Genomic DNA, 22444 nt, shown 5'->3' with positions numbered 1-22444 from the left:
ATCGTCCGGAGTTTGGCGACTAACACAGAAGATATTGGCTTGTTACCTCCGGGTCACACCTGATATGATTGACCCTCAGACCCTACTCTGTCCCGATGAAACTTACTTTCCGGCTGCAAAATATCATGCGCTTACATGGTTCAAAGGACTTACAGTCGCCTACATCTTTCGCGACGGAGAGAAAGAGCAGCTTGATTACTGGTGGTTCCTGCAAAATGCTCACAATGCCCTCGAACGCACACCGAAATACCGTACGCTCTTCGCAAATTATTTACGCAGCATTTTCGTTAACCCCCCACTCAGCTGGGGAGTGCCGAGCTGCGGTTAATGTTCTGTGCCGCATCACACAAACGGCTGAACGTTCTGCCTTGTCAGCCATGAGCGAAGGAAGAGACAAGCTGCTGCAAGGATGCTGTTTTCCTTGAGACACTAGCGAAGCTGAATGCCTCCGTTGCAGATGCCCTTCAAAGGCGCAATTGGAGATATCAGATAACGATGACGAGGCTCCAAGTGGAACCAGTTACATTATTGAAGAACCTTTTAGCTGGAATTACATCAGTGATTTATGTTTTTATTTCTGGATTACTCTTTTATGCCACCTTTGTTGTTGTAACACTTACTTGTAACACTTACTTACTAGAATTCACATGTAACAAAAAAAAAAAAAAAAGTGGCAAAGGATAGCCCTAACCTTGATTTCCCATATTTCCCCTGATATATAGGCAGCTCTCTGGGGTGGGTTTACTCAGGAGCCAACGCCTGAAGTGGATCAGATTTTTTGTTATAGGATGAAAAGTGGCGGTGGCACTTAAGGTTTTTTTTTTTAGTTCCATTTTCCTAAGGGGTTTTTAAGGGAAATTACTTTATAAAATTAAAAAAAAAACAAAAAAATAAAAAAAAACAAAAAAATAAAAAAAATAAAAAAACCAAAAAAAAAAGAAGAAAAAATAAAAAAAGCTGGTAGAGCACTTGCCCACGAAAGGCAAAGGTCCCGAGTTCGAGTCTCGGTCGGGCACACAGTTTTAATCTGCCAGGAAGTTTCATATCAGCGCACACTCCGCTGCAGAGTGAAAATCTCATTCTGGAAACATCCCCCAGGCTGTGGCTAAGCCATGTCTCCGCAATATCCTTTCTTTCAGGAGTGCTAGTTCTGCATGTCTCGCAGGAGAGCTTCTGTAAAGTTTGGAAGGTAGGAGACGAGGTACTGGCAGAAGTAAAGCTGTGAGTACCGGGCGTGAGTCGTGCTTCGGTAGCTCAGTTGGTAGAGCACTTGCCCGCGAAAGGCAAAGGTCCCGAGTTCGAGTCTCGGTCGGGCACACAGTTTTAATCTGCCAGGAAGTCACAATATTCATAGTGCAGACAAAGATTTCTCCCAGTACTTCAGGAATTGTATCATCTCTTCCTGACTTAATTTATAGTACAACTCATTTACATAAAAGACTAAAACAAGCCACCGATGGTGCAAAAGTAAAATGTCAGCTTACTTGGCTGGCCACAGATGCGAAATATCATATAAAATAATGCTTTTGATCATTTCTTGAAGGTAGAGGCTGCAAAAGATGAATGCACTGAGAGGTGAGGAGGAGACAAACCTTAACTACTTCTTAAGGTAAGTTTATCCACTGCTGGCACCTCGATGCTTCCTGCTGGAACAGTGTACCTCGCTGCTCGCCGGCGGGAGCCTTGTTTACATTAAGGTCTGCAACCTCACTGCTCGTTACCTTGCAGTTGTTGGCATACCTAGCAGGATGCTTGCCGAGTCAAACACGGCCCTGCTGCAGTGACAGCAATTCATCCAATTATGGCTCATGTTTGACGATATGTGGCAATGGTCGTGGCGCGAAACACAGACCAGCTCGATACCATCCCCCTGGAGGCGATCTTCGCGATTAGTGAGCCGATTAGTGATGGTGGGCGTGTTTCATCATCGAGGGAGCCACGCCGACGAATAGTGAGCAGCCAGGTGGCAGCATAAGCGCACACTTTCAGAGGATTAAGGTAAACAACCAAGGGAGAGCTCCACATTGACTCCAAATGTTTAAGCCGCGTAGCTGTTAGTACCTGAATGGTAGCCATCGATTTACAGAGAACAAATATCGACAGACAACCCACCAAAGTGCATTGCAGATTGGATAGTGATCCAGTTTGTTTCCTTCTTGAGAACATGTAATGCCAATGACGAAAAGAGGACGTGACTGTTAGAGGATGACATTTACTGCAGACTTGCAGGCTATATTGAAGGCACGAAAGGTTTAGTTGAACTATCCAGATTGTCTTGGTATTATTTTACGGAATGACTAAAATAACTTATGTGTTCAGTCTGTTACACTTCCTGTAACTTACTTGGTTAATTGTACCCAGGAGCAATCCGACAGGCAGTCATTAAAAATTGTAGGCATTTGTATTGCCAGTATTGACGTCCGAATTTGTTCCTGTCTTACAGAAACATAATAGTTTGATAGCGCCCCACTGTAGGCCTTCTTCAATACTGTTTTGTGTAATACTTTTACAACTGAACCTCCAGTTACACAGCTTAGGGGGCGGCGCAACTGTTAAGCAGCATTTAGTACTGCAAAATCGATTGCACATATTCCGCAAAGAGCCGTTCCCTCGCACGAATGCGAACAGATGATATTAGAAAACTTGATGGTACTACATGGGTGCGTTCAGCTAAAGTGTGCAGTGTGGAGGGAACCTGGAATCCAGCAGTGACTGTTTTGTTAAATGAGCGCCTCCTACACTGAGAGATGGTGGCGGGACTCAGAGATGGCATAAAATCGCCTAACGAGAGTGGGTGAACGTATGAACCTTTTTCGTGAGTTTGGACACAAATTACATTTCCTCTTTTTGCATGTATCTACTTTAATTCCCGCGTTGAATGTTGTAATAGACAAGCAGACGAAAACCACGTTACATCCTTCTTCAATATGACACGAAGTCGTGATTTATTCCAAACTAAGGAATTCACTCAGAACTACTATCGTTAGTAGATTAGAGACGTGTCACTTCAACTCGCCTGCAGATCGTCATTGCTCACTATAAGGAATACTGTTCATCTACGAACTGTTTTACAAATAGATTGCCGCGAGGGATTAGCCGAGCGGTCTCAGGCGCTGCAGTCATGTAGATCAGTGAGTAGTTTGTGTTATTACAAAAGATTTGTACCTACTAACACATTTATCTTAAGAATCTCAATTGCAGATCATTACAAGTGATCACTAGTTTTAATCACCTAATGGTCATCTTTAGGTCTTATCTGGCTCTTCAGTGGTAAGTGCTGTGTTTGTATGCAAACGGAATGCGAGTCTGATAGAATATAAAAAGATCATTAACTGACTGGAACACAGTTGAGAGTTTGCAGCTGAGTGTTTATATAATTTTTTTTAAAAAATGAACTGTTTAGGCATCACTCATGAAAATGTAATCTTTTATTTATTCTTACGCGCATGCTATTTTATTTACGTGTTACAACCCCACAAACAGTGGAGAGTGATCTCGTGACTGGCCAGCTGTTACAAATTTCGATTCAAGTTACATAACCCAACACATTCTTAAAACTGTACAGAGTTGTAGTAAGTGGCACCATTAAAGAAACCGATTGATCAAACGTATGAAGATGCAGTCTATTTGTTTTAAATTTTTCTGCCATATGTTTTTTAGTCTCACGTGTAATTAATCGAATTGAGGGTTTTCATTCTGTTTCAGTGATCCGATATTCACCACTATCTTCGAATGCGACTAGTGGCTTCGGAATGAATATGCATGTACAAAATTTCATTTATGTGACGTTGTCTGTAATTCTTATAAAATAAATGATAGCTAACTTTTCCTTCAGACGTTTGTCTTAAAAGGGAAGCACTAACGCATGAAATGGATAGGAAACGCATGTAAAACAAACTGTTGTCCCTGTCTGAATGACAATGTAAACGTACGTGTGCGCCTATTAGCACCATCTGAAGATCGTTGTTCCGAATGAGAGTGTTCCTGGTTTTGATAGTGAAGAGCATATAGTTTCTGTTTCTCTATTCTTCTTTTACACCTTTCAAAGCCATTCTCGTATCGGTAAAGCGGATCGTTCAAGAACTTTCTTCTTTTGAGACACGTACGAAGGTAGGTCTCCGACTGGGGTACAGGGAATCCATTTCGTACCGTTGAGGAGTTTTGATAACTGAAAATTTAACTGAAGTTTTATTGTTGCAAAGAACAAATGAACCTGTGCAACTGCAAGATAATTTGAAATAACTTAACTCGCTTACCATAAGTTCCACGTCACTTCAAGAGAAATAAAACTAATAGAAGGCTTTAAAAGAATCAACAAGACCGCGATTTGACAGAACTAGAGGCAATGAATCATTAGTATACTATTGGCGTATTAAAGCTTCCGTGCATTTCGGCATGGTCTTCAAAGAATAATATATCATTTCATCCAGGTGTATGACTACGGTCATGATTCGCAAAGAGATGGAAGAAGACCGTATTATTATGCAGGCAGAAGGAACGTGTGTGACAGATGCGAACATGTTCTTTAGAGACGAAAAGACAAACAAGGGATGTATGGAGAACAATGACCGGAACCACTATCACACAAACGAGAAAAATCAATAGCTGTCGTGATATAACTGTTCACAGGTCTACACAGCGGTGCACAGTAGATGTAACTGTCCACATGAAACGTGGATTAGCGAACAAACTTTGCCTTTGTTTGCAGGAAACACAGCGAACTTTTGGTCTGTAGCTACTAGATATGTCTTCTTGGAACACTACCGCTGAAGCGGGTAAAAGTGCACAAATCACTATTGAGTGCATGAAAATATCTTATATGTTCGCTCCGTGAACATGTTGATGAGTAATATCTACTGCTTTGCGATTCTTGCTCTAGACATAAGGATTACAGTTTTACTGAAGAATGTTTTCCTAACAAGGACATTACCTTAAAAGTTGTGCCACCGAAGACAACGATTCGATTTTCTGCAGCCTGTGGATGTACATAGTGACTCAGAATTCCTTTAACATTGACTCTCATGCCTGAAATGATATGGAAATTTACTGAAACCAAAAACGAGTGCAAAAACCGGCCATAGAAGGCGCTGTACCGACGCAGCTCATTTCACACTCAGAGTGACAGTCACCACCCACAACTGCAGAATCTGGGATACCGAAAGAGCTAGAACTGCGGTGAAAATACATTGTATGGCGAGGAATTCACGGTGTGATGTCGATTTACCACGTCAGTCGTGATCGGACCAGAGGTCATGCTTGGCTGCTATTCAAACTCTCAGCGTGACGGGTGCGAGGTACGCCAAAATGTTATGCAATCATCCACAGTCTGGCTGATAAACACCTGCTGCAGTGTAAGAAGTTTATGCGGGATGGCACTCCGCCCCCTATTGCTACACGACTGAAAGATCTCTTGCGTACATCGTTTGGTGAGAATCGCTTGCTGAGCCGCCACTTCCGACGTGCTTGGCGTCTCAGGTCATCAGAGGCCTCAATCTGTGTGATTATCGGTTGTGGGGTTACCACGGTCTTCTACTTCAGAAGGGATGCTAAGAGCAAACAACCGAGGGTCGTTTTTCACCATACCTACTGATATGCTGTACAGTGCTATTGACAACATTATCCTTCCTACAGGTACTGTTGACGAATGACGGCCGACTAGTTGAGCATCTTCGCCAAAAATCTATTGTAATGCTTTTTAATGCTTTTGTGCCATATGAGACACTATCTGTTGATCATTTTGTGCACTATTTTTGGTTTCAATAAAACCCCATGTCATAATAACCATGTGTGTCAATTCTTACCACTGTACCTGCGTTATTCTGTACAGAATTTTTCAAATTCCTTCCAGTTTACCGAGTATATTTGTTTAGGCAGAACAAACTTAATATCACACGTCTTGTTATTTTTGTACGCCTGCAGCTTGATAGGCGGCAGGTCTCGTTACGTGATCGATATTTCATCACCAGTCTTCACTAAAACCATATTCTCGAACAGAGATCTAGTTACGAAGGTGATATTTAGGTTGCATCATTTGATAATGTGATCTCTCAGGCTTTCGTTGCTGGAAGACTGCAGTGTAGATAACTCGGAAGGAATGTAGCATGTCCAAATCACACCCTTGGCAAATGCGCATAATGTTGCATTACGCTGTGTTTGAATCACTTCATTAAACTCCGTATTTTTACTTCGGTGCTGGATAAGGGAAACACGCACAACATCACAGCAACTTGTACACTCCTGGAAATGGAAAAAAAGAACACATTGATACCGGTGTGTCAGACCCACCATACTTGCTCCGGACACTGCGAGAGGGCTGTACAAGCAATGATCACACGCACGGCACAGCGGACACACCAGGAACCGCGGTGTTGGCCGTCGAATGGCGCTAGCTGCGCAGCATTTGTGCACCGCCGCCGTCAGTGTCAGCCAGTTTGCCGTGGCATACGGAGCTCCATCGCAGTCTTTAACACTGGTAGCATGCCGCGACAGCGTGGACGTGAACCGTATGTGCAGTTGACGGACTTTGAGCGTGCCCGTCGACCTGGGACCGGACCGCAGCGACGCACGGATGCACGCCAAGACCGTAGGATCCTACGCAGTGCCGTAGGGGACCGCACCGCCACTTCCCAGCAAATTAGGGACACTGTTGCTCCTGGGGTATCGGCGAGGACCATTCGCAACTGTCTCCATGAAGCTGGGCTACGGTCCCGCACACCGTTAGGCCGTCTTCCGCTCACGCCCCAACATCGTGCAGCCCGCCTCCAGTGGTGTCGTGACAGGCGTGAACGGAGGGACGTATGGAGACGTGTCGTCTTCATCGATGAGAGTCGCTTCTGCCTTGGTGCCAATGATGGTCGTATGCGTGTTTGGCGCCGTGCAGGTGAGCGCCACGATGAGGACTGCATACGACCGAGGCACACAGGGCCAACACCCGGCATCTTGGTGTGGGGAGCGATCTCCTACACTGGCCGTACACTTCTGGTGATCGTTGAGGGGACAATGAATAGTGCACGGTACATCCAAACCGTCATCGAACCCATCGTTCTACCATTCCTAGACCGGCAAGGGAACTTGCTGTTCCAACAGGACAAAGCACGTCTGCATGTATCCCGTGCCAGCCAACGTGCTCTAGAAGGTGTAAGTCAACTACCCTGGCCAGCAAGATCTCCGGATCTGTCCCAAATTGAGCATGTTTGGGACTGGATGAAGCGTCGTCTCACGCGGTCTGCACGTCCAGCACGAACGCTGGTCCAACTGAGGCGCCAGGTGGAAATGGCATGGCAAGCCGTTCCACAGGACTACATCCAGCATCTCTACGATCGTCTCCATGGGAGAATAGCAGCCTGCATTGCTGCGAAAGGTGGATATACACTGTACTAGTGCCGACATTGTGCATGCTCTGTTGCCTGTGACTATGTGCCTGTGGTTCTGTCAGTGTGATAATGTGATGTATCTGACCCCAGGAATGTGTGAATAAAGTTTCCCCTTCCTGGGACAATGAATTCACGGTGTTCTTATTTCAATTTCCAGGAGTGTGTTTTGGGAAAACATGAATGTGTAGCCGCGCGAGGTAGCCCCGCCGTCTATGGAACCTTGTCACGGTCAGCGCGGCTCCTGCCTTCGGAGGTTCGAGTCCTCCCTCGGGAATGGGTGTATGTGTTGTCCTCAGCTTAAGTTAGTTTAAGTTAGATTACGTAGTAGATAAGCTTAGGGACCTATGACCTCAGCAGTTTGGTCCCATAAGACCTTACCACAAATTCCAGATTTATGAATCTGTAAGTACTGTAGGTGTTATGTTGCTGGAAACAAATGTTTACTTTGCCTATGTCTGGTGATTGAGGTCCGCTGATGGATTAAATTATTCGAAGAAATACAGCAACCGGTCACTTTTTGTGCAACTTTACAAATGCCAAGTCGCGTTTCGAGCTTTTAATCAACATCAGTTGGCTTAATACATTTATATCTTCATAGATACAATCCTTTTATCAACTTCATTTTGAACATAATAGCTGCCCCGTGTAAAAAATGTAATACTTCGTTTGGCTGCGACGATTCGGTGGGTGCGTATTGAACAAATGACGACAGCATTAAAAAGAAAAAAAAAAGAGAAAAAAAAGTTGCTCGGCAATTGTCTAACCGAAAGACACTAAACTAACTGGGAATACCGTAAAACGCCCGGTTACTAGACATGTTTGAACAGAATTCAGCGAAAAATTTCACCGAGGTGGGTCCCTCTCCAGCGAAAAGACATTAGAAAGGTGGGATTACCATTTCTCAGGCCCACTCCAGGTTACCTAGCATATCTGAACCGGACTCAATGGAAAACTTGCACGACTCTACACAGGAAAGGTACTGACTACTCTTTCTATCTACCTGTACAAATATACAGTCAATTACATGCACATGCACTCACTAAAGAGCTGGTTCACGATGGGGAATATACACTCCTGGAAATGGAAATAAGAACACCGTGAACTCATTGTCCCAGGAAGGGGAAACTTTATTGACACATTCTTGGGGTCAGATACATCACATGATCACACTGGCAGAACCACAGGCACATAGACAAAGGCAACAGAGCATGCACAATGTCGGTACTAGTACAGTGTATATCCACCTTTCTCAGCAATGCAGGCTGCTATTCTCCCATGGAGACGATCGTAGAGATGCTGGATGTAGTCCTGTGGAACGGCTTGCCATGCCATTTCCACCTGGCGCCTCAGTAGGACCAACGTTCGTGCTGGACGTGCGGACAGCGTGAGACGACGCTTCATCCAGTCCCAAACATGCTCAATGGGGGACAGATCCGGAGATCTTGCTGGCCACGGTAGTTGACTTACACCTTCTAGAGCACGTTGGGTGGCACGGGATACATGCGGACGTGCATTGTCCTGTTGGAACAGCAAGTTCCCTTGCCGGTCTAGGAATGGTAAAACGATGGGTTTGATGACGGTTTGGATGTACCGTGCACTATTCAGTGTCCCCTCGACGATCACCAGAGGTGTACGGCCAGTGTAGGAGATCGCTCCCCACACCATGATGCCGGGTGTTGGCCCTGTGTGCCTCGGTCGTATGCAGTCCTGATTGTGGCGCTCACCTGCACGGCGCCAAACACGCATACGACCATCATTGGCACCAAGGCAGAAGCGACTCTCATCGCTGAAGACGACACGTCTCCATACGTCCCTCCGTTCACGCCTGTCACGACACCACTGGAGGCGGGCTGCACGATGTTGGGGCGTGAGCGGAAGACGGCCTAACGGTGTGCGGGACCGTAGCCCAGCTTCATGGAGACAGTTGCGAATGGTCCTCGCCGATACCCCAGGAGCAACAGTGTCCCTAATTTGCTGGGAAGTGGCGGTGCGGTCCCCTACGGCACTGCGTAGGATCCTACGGTCTTGGCGTGCATCCGTGCGTCGCTGCGGTCCGGTCCCAGGTCGACGGGCACGTGCACCTTCCGCCGACCACTGGCGACAACATCGATGTACTATGGAGACCTCACGCCCCACGTGTTGAGCAATTCGGCAGTACGTCCACCCGGCCTCCCGCATGCCCACTATACGCCCTCGCTCAAAGTCCTTCAACTACACATACGGTTCACGTTCACGCTGTCGCGGCATGCTACCGGTGTTAAAGACTGCGATGGAGCTCCGTATGCCACGGCAAACTGGCTGACACTGACGGCGGCGGTGCACAAATGCTGCGCAGCTAGCGCCATTCGACGGCCAACACCGCGGTTCCTGGTGTGTCCGCTGTACCGTGCGTGTGATCATTGCTTGTACAGCCCTCTCGCAGTGTCCGGAGCAAGTATGGTGGGTCTGACACACCGGTGTCAATGTGTTCTTTTTTCCATTTTCAGGAGTGTAGAAAGAAAACAGTTGCTGATATAAGACACAAAATAAAATAAATCGGTCCCTATGAATTCTTTTCCCAATTATGGGCTAGAAGTACGACAAAATTAAGCGACTCGGGTAATGAGATTTCACCTAGACTCCTAGTGACGGGCTGTCGTAAATAATTTCATATCAACAGCACATGTTACCATTATTATAATATATTATTTGTAGTTCCATGTCATAGCGTAATTTTTGCTGCTGATTTGATTAATTCTGGATGGAATAAAATTAATCAATATGAATTATTACATACAGCATGCCACACTGATGATGTATGAATATACACTGAAGCGCCAAGGAAACTGGTATAGGCATACGTATTCAAATACAGAGATATGTAAAACAGTCAGAATACGGCGCTGCTGATTCAATGCCTATATAAGACAACAAGTGCCTGGCGCAGTTGTTAAATCGGTTACTGCTGTTGAAAAGGCAGGTTATCAAATTTTAAATGAATTTGCATGTGGTGTTGGAGTCGGCGCACGAGCAATAGGACACAGCATCCCGTACAACACTTCAAGAGCTTGCCGTGATTGTCAGGAATCCAGTAAAACATCAAATAGCCGTCATCGGTGCTGCCGGAAAAAGATCCTGCAAAAATGTGAACGATGACGACGGAAGAAATTCGTTCAACGTGACAGAAGTGCTTCCCTTCTGCAAATTGCGTCAGATTTCATTGCTGGTCCATCAACAAGTGTCAGCGTGCGAACCATTCAACAAAACATCATCGATAATGGGTTTCGGAGCCGAAGGCCCTCCCGCGTAATCTTGATGACTGTACGACACAAAGCCTTATGCCCAGCCTGGACCCGACAACACCGGCATTGGACAGTTGACGACTGGAAACATATTGCCTTTTGACGAGTCTCATTTCATATTGTATCGAGCTAATGGACGTGTACGGATATGGAGACAACCTCATGAATCCATGGACCCTGCATGTCAGCAGGGGACTTTTCAAGCTGGTGGAGGCTCTGTAATGGTGTGGGGCGTACGCAGTTGAAGTGATACGGTACCCGTGATTCGTCTAGATACGATTCTGACAGGTGACACGTACGTAAGCATCGTGTCTGATCATCTGCATCTATTCCAGCAGAACAACGCGACATCTCGGACGGCCAGAATAGCTACACAGTGTCTTCAGGAACGCTCTCCTGAGTTTAAGCACTTGTGCTGGCCACCAAACTCCCCATAACATTATTGAGGACATCCGGGTTGCGATGCAACGTGTTATTCAGAAGAGATCTCCACGCCCTCGCACTCTTACGGATTTATGGACAGCCCTGCAGGATTCATGGTGTCAGTTCCATCCAGCACTACTTCAGACATTAGTCGAATCCATGCCACGTCTTGCTGCGGCACTTATTTGTTCTCGCGGGGACCCTACACGATATTAGGCAGGTGTACCAGTTTCTTTGGCTCTCCAGTGCAACATTTATAGCAAACAGATATATATGAATCATTAGAAACATTAGATCAAGGGTTATTTTACGAACATTTGTAGACTGAAGAGGTTTATAACTATGCGCTAAATGTAGAATGGAAGTCTTTTAAGCTACACATCGGGTGACGTGTTTATACTTAGACGTAGGGTAACGTGAGTTCACCTAGACCTCTTACAGCGTGTTGTTGTAAATAAGTTCATTAGTGCATTACACCTTATAAAAAGAAAAAAAATTCTAAACGCATAGTTCACGAGTTCAGTTAGGAGCAATCGCAATCTCACGTGAAAAATTAATTGTACACTGATAAAGCATATGTGGAGAGATTTGACCTAGACATTGGGTGACGAAATTGCAGGTAGCCATCGGGCAATGAGCTCTCACCTGGACTTCGAGCGACATATTGTTGTGTACAAGCTTGTTGGCTAACACAATGAATGTATTAATTGTAGCTCCACTGGTAAATAGGCTCAGTGTATATTTTCCAGATAAAAAAATCATAATTTATTACTTGCACCTTTAATTTCGAGTATTTATGGATGTAATAAACTAACTCACATGTGCCATTATAAGATATAAATAAGAACTTTAAAATACAATTAAAAAATGTTTTGTGTTCATTCTGTGTGATTTGATATTAAGAATAGTTAAAAACATTTGTAGATAAATTTTTGTACAAAGCTGTTTGGATATAGACTGGTGCACATTGTAATTATTAATAAAAAGTTGACTTAAATTATGATCTTTTGCCACTGCCCATATTCTGTTACATGACGGCATTTTGACACTAGTAATCTAAGATGAATATCACGTGAACGTAATTTTGTAGCAAAGGCATATGGGAGAGTCAGATGATAGTGCTAGATCATGGGCTCAGTTTAAGAACGATTCCAATCCCACATGGTGTAATAATCTTACATTGGTTACATTAAACATTGGAAGAGAGTTCACCTAGATAACAGGCGACAGACGGCACGTAGGCGTCAGGTGACGAGATTCCACCTAGACCTCTAGTAATGCGCTATCTTTGATAATCTAATGTGAACATCGTTTCTGACAACAAAAGTAAAAATATTAAATAGCTCAATTGTTAGTACACATACCTGGAATGTATTCTTGGTGAAATATCGTATCTGTGCCTGTAGACATAGAGCTATTCGTGTACGTATTAAAATCAAACTACATACGGTACCATTAGTTGTACATAGAGAGCTTGTAAATGGTTATATGTTGCCGTGTTGGCTATGATTTTGTATAAAGGAAAATTTGGTAAGGAAATATTAAGAAGTGTATAGAGTATTTTCAAAAATTTTCTTAAATAATATAGAAATGTCTATATATAAATTACGTTTTACGAATGTTGCACATTATTCTATAGACAATTTTTAAAAAAAATGTAGAATGGGTTGGTTCGGTGGTTGCTTGGGGAAGAAGACCAGTCAGCGTGGTCATCGGTCTCATCGGATAAGGGAAGGATGGGGAAGGACGTCGGGCGTGCCCTTTCAGAGGAACCATCCCGGAATTTGCAGGGAGTGATTTAGGGAAATCATGGAAAACCTAAATCAGGATGGCTGGACGCGGGATTGAACCGTCGTCCTCCCCCTGAATGCGAGTGCAGTGTCTAACCACTGCGCCACCTCGCATGGTAAAATGTAGAATAGTGACTTGGCTTATACCGGTATGTTATGCTAATAATTTAGGCATATGAAATTGTATGGAATAATAGATTCATACCTTAATCTAATGTGAAATCATAGTATCGATTTCTACTACTACTGCGCCATCTGATGTACTTGCGTATCACTAGGAATGTTTACGCTGGGATCTGTCAGTTGTAAAGTGGTGATAAGTGTGAGCACTTGTAATCGGGGCAAAATTGTGTACATAGTTGCTATTTTAAAAGTGCCATGACAACTTCTAGCTCGCAATACCGACGTGGACCTACATAGTAGAGCTGTACGGAAGGAGGCGATTATGTAATGATGTAAACATAGGTATGTTGCCATTCGATGTTTTCTAAGTTTTGGATATACACTACTGGCTATTAAAATTGCTACACCACGGAGATGACGTGCTACAGACGCGAAATTTAACCGACAGGAAGAAGATGGTGTAATATGCAAATGATTAGCTTTTCAGAGCATTCACACAAGGTTGGCGTCGGTGGCGACACTTACAACGTGCTGAAATGAGGAAAGTTTCCAACCGATTTCTCATACACAAACAGCAGTTGACCTGGTCAAACGTTGTTGTGATGCCTCGTGTAAGAAGGAGAAATGCGTATCATCACGTTTCCGAATTTGAGAAAGGTCGGATTGTAGCCTATCGCGATTGCAGTTTATCGAATCGTGATATTGTTGCTCGCGTTGGTCGAGATTCAATGATTGTTAGCAGAATATGGAATCGATGGGTTCAGGAGGGTAATACGGAACGCCGTGCTGGATCCCAACGGCCTCATATCACTAGCAGTCGAGGCGACAGGCATCTTATCCGCATGGCTGTAACGGATCGTGCAGCCACTTCTCGATCCCTGAGTCAAGAGATGGGGACGTTTGCAAGACAACAACCATCTGTACGAACAGTTCGACGACGTTAGCAGTAGCATAGACAATCAGCTCGGAGACCATGGCTGCGTTTACCCTTGACGCTGCATCACAGACAGGAGCGCCTGCGATGGTGTACTCAACGACGAACCTGGGTGCACGAATGGCAAAACGTCATTTTTCGGATGAATCCAGGTTCTGTTTACAGCATCATGATGGTCGTATCCCTGTTTGGCGACATCGCGGTGAACGCACATTGGAAGCGTGTATACGTCATCGCCATACAGGCGTATCACCCGGTGTGGGGTGCCATTGGTTACACGTCTCTGTCACCTCTTGTTCGCATTGACGGTACTTTGAACAGTGGACCCGTGGCTCCACCCTTCATTCGATCCTTGCGAAACCGTACATTTCTACATCTACATCTACAGCAATACTCCGCAAGCCACATGACGGTGTATGGCGTAGGGTACCTTGAGTACCTCTATCGGTTCTCCCTTCTATTCCAGTCTCGTATTGTTCGTGGTAGGAAGGATTGTCGGTATGCTTCTGCGTGGGCTCCAATCTCTCTGATTTTATCCTCGTGGTCTCTTCGCGAGATATACGTAGGAGGGTGCAATATACTGCTTGACTCTTCGGTGAAGGTATGTTCTTGAAGCTTCAACAAAAGGCCGTACCGAGCTACTGAGCGTCTCTCCTGAACAGTCTTTCACAGGAGTTTATCTATCATCTCCGTAACGCTTTCAAGATTACTAAATGATCCTGTAACGAAGCGCGCTGCTCTCCATTGGATCCTCTCTATCTCTTCTATCAACCCTATCTGGTACGGATCCCACACTGCTGAGCAGTATTCAAGCAGTGGGCGAAGGAGAGAACTGTAACCTACTTCCTTTGTTTTCGGATTGTATTTCCTTAGGATTCTTCCAATGAATCTCAGTCTGGCATCTGCTTTACGAACGATCAACTTTATATGATCATTCCATTTTCAATCACTCCTAATGCGTACTCCCAGATAATTTATGGAATTAACTGCTTCCAGTTGCTGACCTACTATTTTGTAGCTAAATGATAAGGGATTTATCTTTTTATGTTTACGCAGCACATTACACTTGTCTATATTGAGATTAAATTGCCATTCCTTGCACCATGCATCAATTCGCTGCAGATCCTACTGCATTTCAGTACAATTTTCCATTGTTACAACCTCTCCATATAGCACAGCATCATCCGCAAAAAGCCTCAGTGAACTTCCGATGTCATCCACAATGTCATTTATGTATGTTGTAAACAGCAACGGTCCTACGACACTCCCCTGCGGCACATTCTTACTTCGGAAGACTTCTCTCCATTGAGAATGACATGCTGCGTTCTGTTATCTAGGAACTCTTCAATCCAGTAAACACAATTGGTCTGATAGTCCGTATGCTCTTACTTTGTTCATTAAACGACTGTGGGGAACTGTGTCAAACGCCTTGCGGAAGTCAAGAAACACGGCATCTACCTGGGAACCCGTGTCTATGGACCTCTGAGTCTCGTAGACGAATGGCGCGAGCTGGGTTTCACACAATCGTCTTTTTCGAAACCCATGCTGATTCCTAGAGAGTAGATTTCTAGTCTCCAGAAAAGTCATTATACTCGAACATAATACGTGTTCCAAAACTCTACAACTGATCGACGTTAGAGATATAGGTCTATAGTTCTGCACATCTGTTTGACGACCCTTCTTGAAAACGGGGATGACCTATGCCCTTTTCCAATCCTTTGGAACGCTACTCTCTTCTAGAGACCTACGGTACACCGCTGCATGAAGGGGGGCAAGTTCCTTCGCGTACTCTATGTGAAATCGAACTGGTATCCCATCAGGTCCAGCGGCCTTTCCTCTTCTGAGCGATTTTAGTTGTTTCTCTACCCCTCTGCCGTCTGTTTCGATATCTACCATTTTGTCATCTGTGCGACAATCTAGAGAAGGAACTACAGTGCAGCCTTCCTCTGTGAAATAGCTTTGGAAAAATACATTTATTATTTCAGCCTTTAGACTGTCATCCTGTGTTTCAGTACCATTTTGATCACAGAGTGTCTGGACATTTTGTTTTGCTCCACCTACCGCTTTGACATAAGACCAAAATTTCATAGGATTTTCTGCCAAGTCAGTACATAGAACTTTACTTTCGAATTCATTGAACGCCTCTCGCATAGACCTTCTCACACTAGATTTCGCTTCGCGTAATTTTTGTTTGTCTGCGAGGCTTTGGCTATTTTTATGTTTGCTGTGAAGTTCCCTTTGCTTCCGCAGCAGTTTTCTAACTCGGCTCTTGTACCACGGTGGCTCTTTTCCATCTCTTACGATCTTGCTTGGCACATACTCATCTAACGCATATTGTACGATGGTTTTGAACTTTGTCCACTGATCCTCAGCACTATCTGTACTTGAGACAAAACTGTTGTGTTGAGCCGTCAGATACTCTGAAATCTGCTTTTTGTCACTTTTTCTAAGCAGAAAAATCTTCCTACCTTTTTTAATATTTCTATTTACGGCTGAAATCATCGATGCAGTATTCGCTTTATGATCGCTGATTCCCTGTTCTGCGTTAACTGTTTCAAATACACTCCTGGAAATTGAAATAAGAACACCGTGAATTCATTGTCCCAGGAAGGGGAAACTTTATTGACACATTCCTGGGGTCAGATACATCACATGATCACAGTGACAGAGCCACAGGCCCATAGACACAGGCAACAGAGCATGCACAATGTCGGCACTAGTACAGTGTATATCCACCTTTCGCTGCAATGCAGGCTGCTATTCTCCCATGGAGACGATCGTAGAGATGCTAGATGTAGCTTGCCATGCCATTTCCATCTGGCGCCTCAGTTGGACCAGCGTTCGTGCTGGACGTGCAGACCGCGTGAGACGACGCTTCATCCAGTCCCAAACATGCTCAATGGGGGACAGATCCGGAGATCTTTCTGGCCAGGGTAGTTGACTTACACCTTCTAGAGCACGTTGGGTGGCACGGGATACATGCGGACGTGCATTGTCCTGTTGGAACAGCAAGTTCCCTTGCCGGTCTAGGAATGGTAGAACGATGGGTTCGATGACGGTTTGGATGTACCGTGCACTATTCAGTGTCCCCTCGACGATCACCAGAGGTGTACGGCCAGTGTAGGAGATCGCTCCCCACACCATGCTGCCGGGTGTTGGCCCTGTGTGCCTCGGTCGTATCCAGTCCTGATTGTGGCGCTCACCTGCACGGCGCCAAACACGCATACGACCATCATTGGCACCAAGGCAGAAGCGACTCTCATCGCTGAAGACGACACGTCTCCATTCGTCCCTCCATTCACTCCTGTCGCGACACCTCTGGAGGCCGGCTGCACGATGTTGGGGCGTGTGCGGAAGACGGCCTAACGGTGTGGGGGACCGTAGCCCAGCTTCATGGAGACGGTTGCGGATGGTCCTCGCCGATACCCCAGGAGCAACAGTGTCCCTAATTTGCTGGGAAGTGGCGGTGCGGTCCCCTACGGCACTGCGTAGGATCCTACGGTCTTGGCGTGCATCCGTGCGTCGATGCGGTCCGGTCCCAGGTCGACGGGCACGTGCACCTTCCACCAACCACTGGCGACAACATCGATGTACTGTGGAGACCTCACGCCCCACGTGTTGAGCAATTCGGCGGTACGTCCAACCGGCCTCCCGCATCCACACTATACGCCCTCGCTCAAAGTCCTTCAACTGCACATACGGTTCACGTCCACGCTGTCACGGCATGCTACCAGTGTTAAAGACTGCGATGGAGCTCCGTATGCCACGGCAAACAGGCTGACACTGACGGCGGCGGTGCACAAATGCTGCGCAGCTAGCGCCATTCGACGGCCAACACCGCGGTTCCTGGTGTGTCCGCTGTGCCGTGCGTGTGATTATTGCTTGTACAACCCTCTCGCAGTGTCCGGAGCAAGTATGGTGGGTCTGACACACCGGTGTCAATGTGTTCTTTTTTCCATTTCCAGGAGTGTAGTTCGGGTCTGTTTGTCACCAGAACGTCTAATATGTTATCGCCACGAGTCGGTTCTCTGTTTAACTGCTCAAGGTAGTTTTCAGATAAACCACTTTAAAAAATATCACTGGATTCTGTGTCCCTGCCACCCGTTATGAACGTTTGAGTCTCTCAGTCTATATCCGGCAAATTAAAATCTCCACCCAGAACTATAACATGGTGGGGAAATCTACTTGAAATATTTTCCAAACTATCCTTCAGGTGCTCAGCCACAACAGCTGCTGATCCAGGAGGCCTGTAGAGACATCCAATTACCATGTCTGAGCCTGCTTTAACCGTGATCTTCACCCAAATTGTTTCAAATTTCGAATCTCCGTCAATTTCCTTCGATACTATTGCACTTCTTATCGCTATAAACGCTCCCCCTTCACTGTCCAGCCTGTCTCTGCAGTATACATTCCAATCCGAGTTTAGGATTTCATTACTGTTTACGTCTGGTTTCAGCCAACTCTCTGTCCCTTGTGCTATATGGGCTTTGTAGCCGTTTATTAATGAGAGAAATTCTGGGACCTTTCTGCAGACGCTCCTGCAGTTTACTATTAGGACATTAATATTGTTATTCCTTGTTGCATTTTGCCTACTCCTACCTTGCTGCGTCTCAGGAGGCGTCTTGTCGGGCCTACGGAGGCAATTCTCTAACCTAAAAAACCCACATGTGCACTCCACACGTATTCCGCTACCCTTGTAGACGCTTCCTGCGTGTAGTGCACGCCTGACCTATTCAGGGGGACCCTAAATTTCTCAACCCGATACCGGAGGTCGAGAAATTTGCACCCCAGATCTCCGCAGAATCGTCTGAGCCTCTGGTGTAAACCTTCTACTCGGCTCCAAACCAGAGGACCGCGATCGGTTCTGGGAACGATACTACAAATAGTTAGCTCAGGTTCCACCCCGCTAGCGAGGCTTTCCGCCTTCACCAATTCCGCCAACCGCCTGTACGAACTGAGTATGACCTCTGAACCCAGACGGCAAAAATCATTGGTGCCGACATGAGCAACAATTTGCAGTCGGGTGCACCAAGTGCTCTCTATCGCCGCCGGCAGGGCCTCCTCCACATCTCGGATGAGACTCCCCAGCAAGCAGACAGAGTGAACACTGGCCTTCTTCCCCGACCTTTCCGCTATGTCCCTAAGGGGCTCCATTACCTTCTAACGTTGGAGCTCCCAATAACTAATAAAACCCTTCCCCGTGTGCCTGCTCGGACCTTGCTGAAGGAGCAGCCACATGTCCACTCACGGGCAGAGCGGGCGATGCCACACGGCCAGCCTCCACATTGACCCTCCGCCTCGTGCGCCGCGAACGCCGCTGAACCCGCCACTCCCCTTGGGGAGAGGGTGACCCAACAGCGCCCGGTACCCGCAAAGATGTCTCGACAGCAGGGACGTGGGTAAAGCATGTAACACCTGGGGTGTACCATGCGACGCACCAGACGTCCCACTGCCGCTACACTCCGAGGCAGCAGCCTGAAGACGGCTGACCGCGGCCATCAACACGCTCAGCTGTTCGCGAACAGTGGCCAGCTCCTGCTGCGTCCATACACAGCAGTCACACAGCCTATCCATCCTAAGAAATCAATTTACTGTAGAGAGGTAATCAACTTTTAACTAGACTGCTATATATTTCAGCAGGATAATGCAGGACCGCATGTTTCAGGTCCTGTACGGGCCTTTAGGGATACAGAAAGTGTTCGACTGATGCCCTGGCCAGCTTTTTCTCCAGATCTCTCACCATCTGAAAACGTGTGGTCAATGGTGGCCGAGGAACTGGCTAGTCACAATACGCCAGTCACTGCTCTTGATGAACTGTGGTATCGTGTTGAAGCTGCATGGACACCTGTCCCTGTACACGCCATCCCAGCTGTGTGCCCAGGCGTATCAAGGCCGTTATTACGGCCAGAAGTGGTTGTTCTCGGTACTGATTCCTCAGGATTTATGCAACCAAAGTGCGCGAAAATGTAATCACATGTCAGTAGTAGTGTAATATAGTTGTCTAATGAATAGTCGTTTATAATCTGCTTTTCTTCTTGGTCTAGAAATTTTAATGGGCAGTAGCGTATTTATGTGTGCTGTTGTGTTAGCTTCTGTGTTCTTGCATTTTCGGTCCCATGTTTTGCAGAACCGAAGATGGCAACAGAGAATTGCCGAAACCGCTCACCTTTATGAATAAATAGGTTTAGCAATCTTGGCACTTGGAAAATTATTCAGTGTTCCAATAAGTAAAAAATTAATGAATGACAGAGTTATACTTCCTACAGATACAGTGTTGTTCTTATGAAATCTGACATGACCCTGGTAGGAGGTGGACGGGCAACCTTATGGTTACAGGCTAGGTACAAGGCCAAATATTAAAAGGTGTGATGTGATCAGGACACTGTAATGTTACTGATACTTGAGTAATAATGTAGAGTAGCTTGTAATTGCTTTATTTAATTAGTTATTAGGCTGTAAGAAACCATGCAAGGTAGACTACTATAACGAGATTCTATAATAGCCGAACGTTTTGCCGCTTCTAAATTCAATGTATTTTTTCCACTGTCAAAATGTCTTGTGAAGTAATTTCTATTAAGTGCAAGACAATAAAGAAACGGTGTCGCATGTTCTAGTCGTACAGTGAATCACAGTCACCAAATTGAAAAATCATTAAAATTTTGAGCAGCTGCTTGTGCTTGTGGTATTATTTGACGTGCTGGAAAATATCCCTGTAACCTTCACTTAAATTAATTCTTGAAAGTATGTAAGTAGTCTTTCGCGGAGTGACTGGTGTCTGTCTTCAAGTGCTTACAAACAAAGTATTTTTCAAGTTCTCAGCGATACTCTCTCACGAGTCACGCAAACTTGTGAGTATTCGTGCTGCGCCCCCCCCCCCCCCCCCTCCTTTTTTTCTTTTTAATGGTTCAAATGGTTTAGATCTCTCTGAGAACTATGGGACCTGAACATCAGGTCATCAGTCCCCTAGAACTTAGAACTACTTAAACCTAACTAACCTAAGGACATCACACACATCCATGCACGAGGCAGTATTCGATCCTGCGACCGTAGTGGTCGCACGGTTCCAGACTATAGCGCCTGGAACCGCTCGTCCGGGCGGCCTTTTTTTTTTAATGGATTAGATATTCACCTTTATGGAATTTGTAAGCAAACCCTTTTTTAGACTGGCTGTACTTTCCCATTATAATAATTTAGTGAGGGGCAACGGCGTGGTGCGAATCTGAATTGGACGCTAGTTCGACCTGCGTGTCCTAGTATCCTGACAGTGAAGCGAAGTCTGCTCGCTGCTTTCCCTGCAGGTAAGCCTACGTGGTGATTCCATTTCATGTCTCCGGAAGTTGTTACTCCCAGGCCAATTGACGATTAAATTTGTGAGTCATTGTTATTGTAGTTATTGAATGCTGTGAGTTTTTCGTTTTGTAAAGCGCGCTAATATATATTTAAAACAATTTCAGAGTTCTCTGGCGAATTATCTCGTGATGTTGAACCTGAAAATAACGTATTAGGTTTGTGCTTGAGTTGCTAGCGTTTTTCCACGAGTTTAGGAAATACAACAGATACACGTAACAGAGACTTCAGTAATCAATAATATATCCTAACACAACAGATACACGTAATAGAGGCTTTAGTTATCGATTATATATCCTTATTCATCATTTACATCAGTCTGCCAACGCTGAGGCAACTTTTCGAGTCCACGAAATCACGTGGCTTTGATTCGGTGAAATCATTGAGCCGTGTTCGGAGCGCATATTTCATCCGGAAAGGAAGTTCCTTGAAGGTTGCTCGATAAAGAGCTGTTAAGGTGAAAATCTGAGGGCTCAAGTGCAGGTAAATAATGTGGGTACCCGTTGTCTGGGGGTAGCGTGATTGATTCATAATCAAAACGTCTTCGGTCCTGGGTTCGATCCTAGCCACTGTCTAAATTTTGATAAACAGTCAGCATTGGCGGCCGAAGACTTCCGGAATAAGAAGTCAGTCTCATTCTGCCAACGGCCTTGTCAAAGAGGGCGGAGGAGCGGATAGAGCTTCAGGGCACTCTCTTGTCCTAGGGGTGGGAAATTGCCCCTAAAGGCGGAAGAATCAGCAATGATCAACGACATGAGGATGCAGAAGGCAATGGAAACCACTGCATTAAAGACACGTAACGTGTATCCACAGGACATGTGGCCTGCAGTTGAAGAAGTGTCATGGTGATCTCTCCATACGCAAAAGATTCCGGAATAGTCCCCCATTCGGATCTCCGGGAGGGGACTGCCAAGGTGGAGGTTACCATGAGAAAAAGATTGCATAATCAACGAAAATATCATGTTCTCCGAGTCGGGGCGTGGAATGTCAGAAGCTTGAACGTGGTAGGGAAACTAGAAAATCTGAAAAGGGAAATGCAAAAGCTCAATCTAGATATAGTAGGGGTCAGTGAAGTGAAGGGGAAGGAAGACAAGGATTTCTGGTCAGATGAGTATCGGGTAATATCAACAGCAGCAGAAAATGGTATAACAGGTGTAGGATTCGTTATGAATA

This window comes from Schistocerca gregaria, chromosome 2 (genome assembly GCF_023897955.1).
Source record: "Schistocerca gregaria isolate iqSchGreg1 chromosome 2, iqSchGreg1.2, whole genome shotgun sequence".
NCBI classification, from domain to species: Eukaryota; Metazoa; Arthropoda; class Insecta; order Orthoptera; family Acrididae; genus Schistocerca; species Schistocerca gregaria.
Note: the sequence above shows the minus strand (reverse complement) of the source record.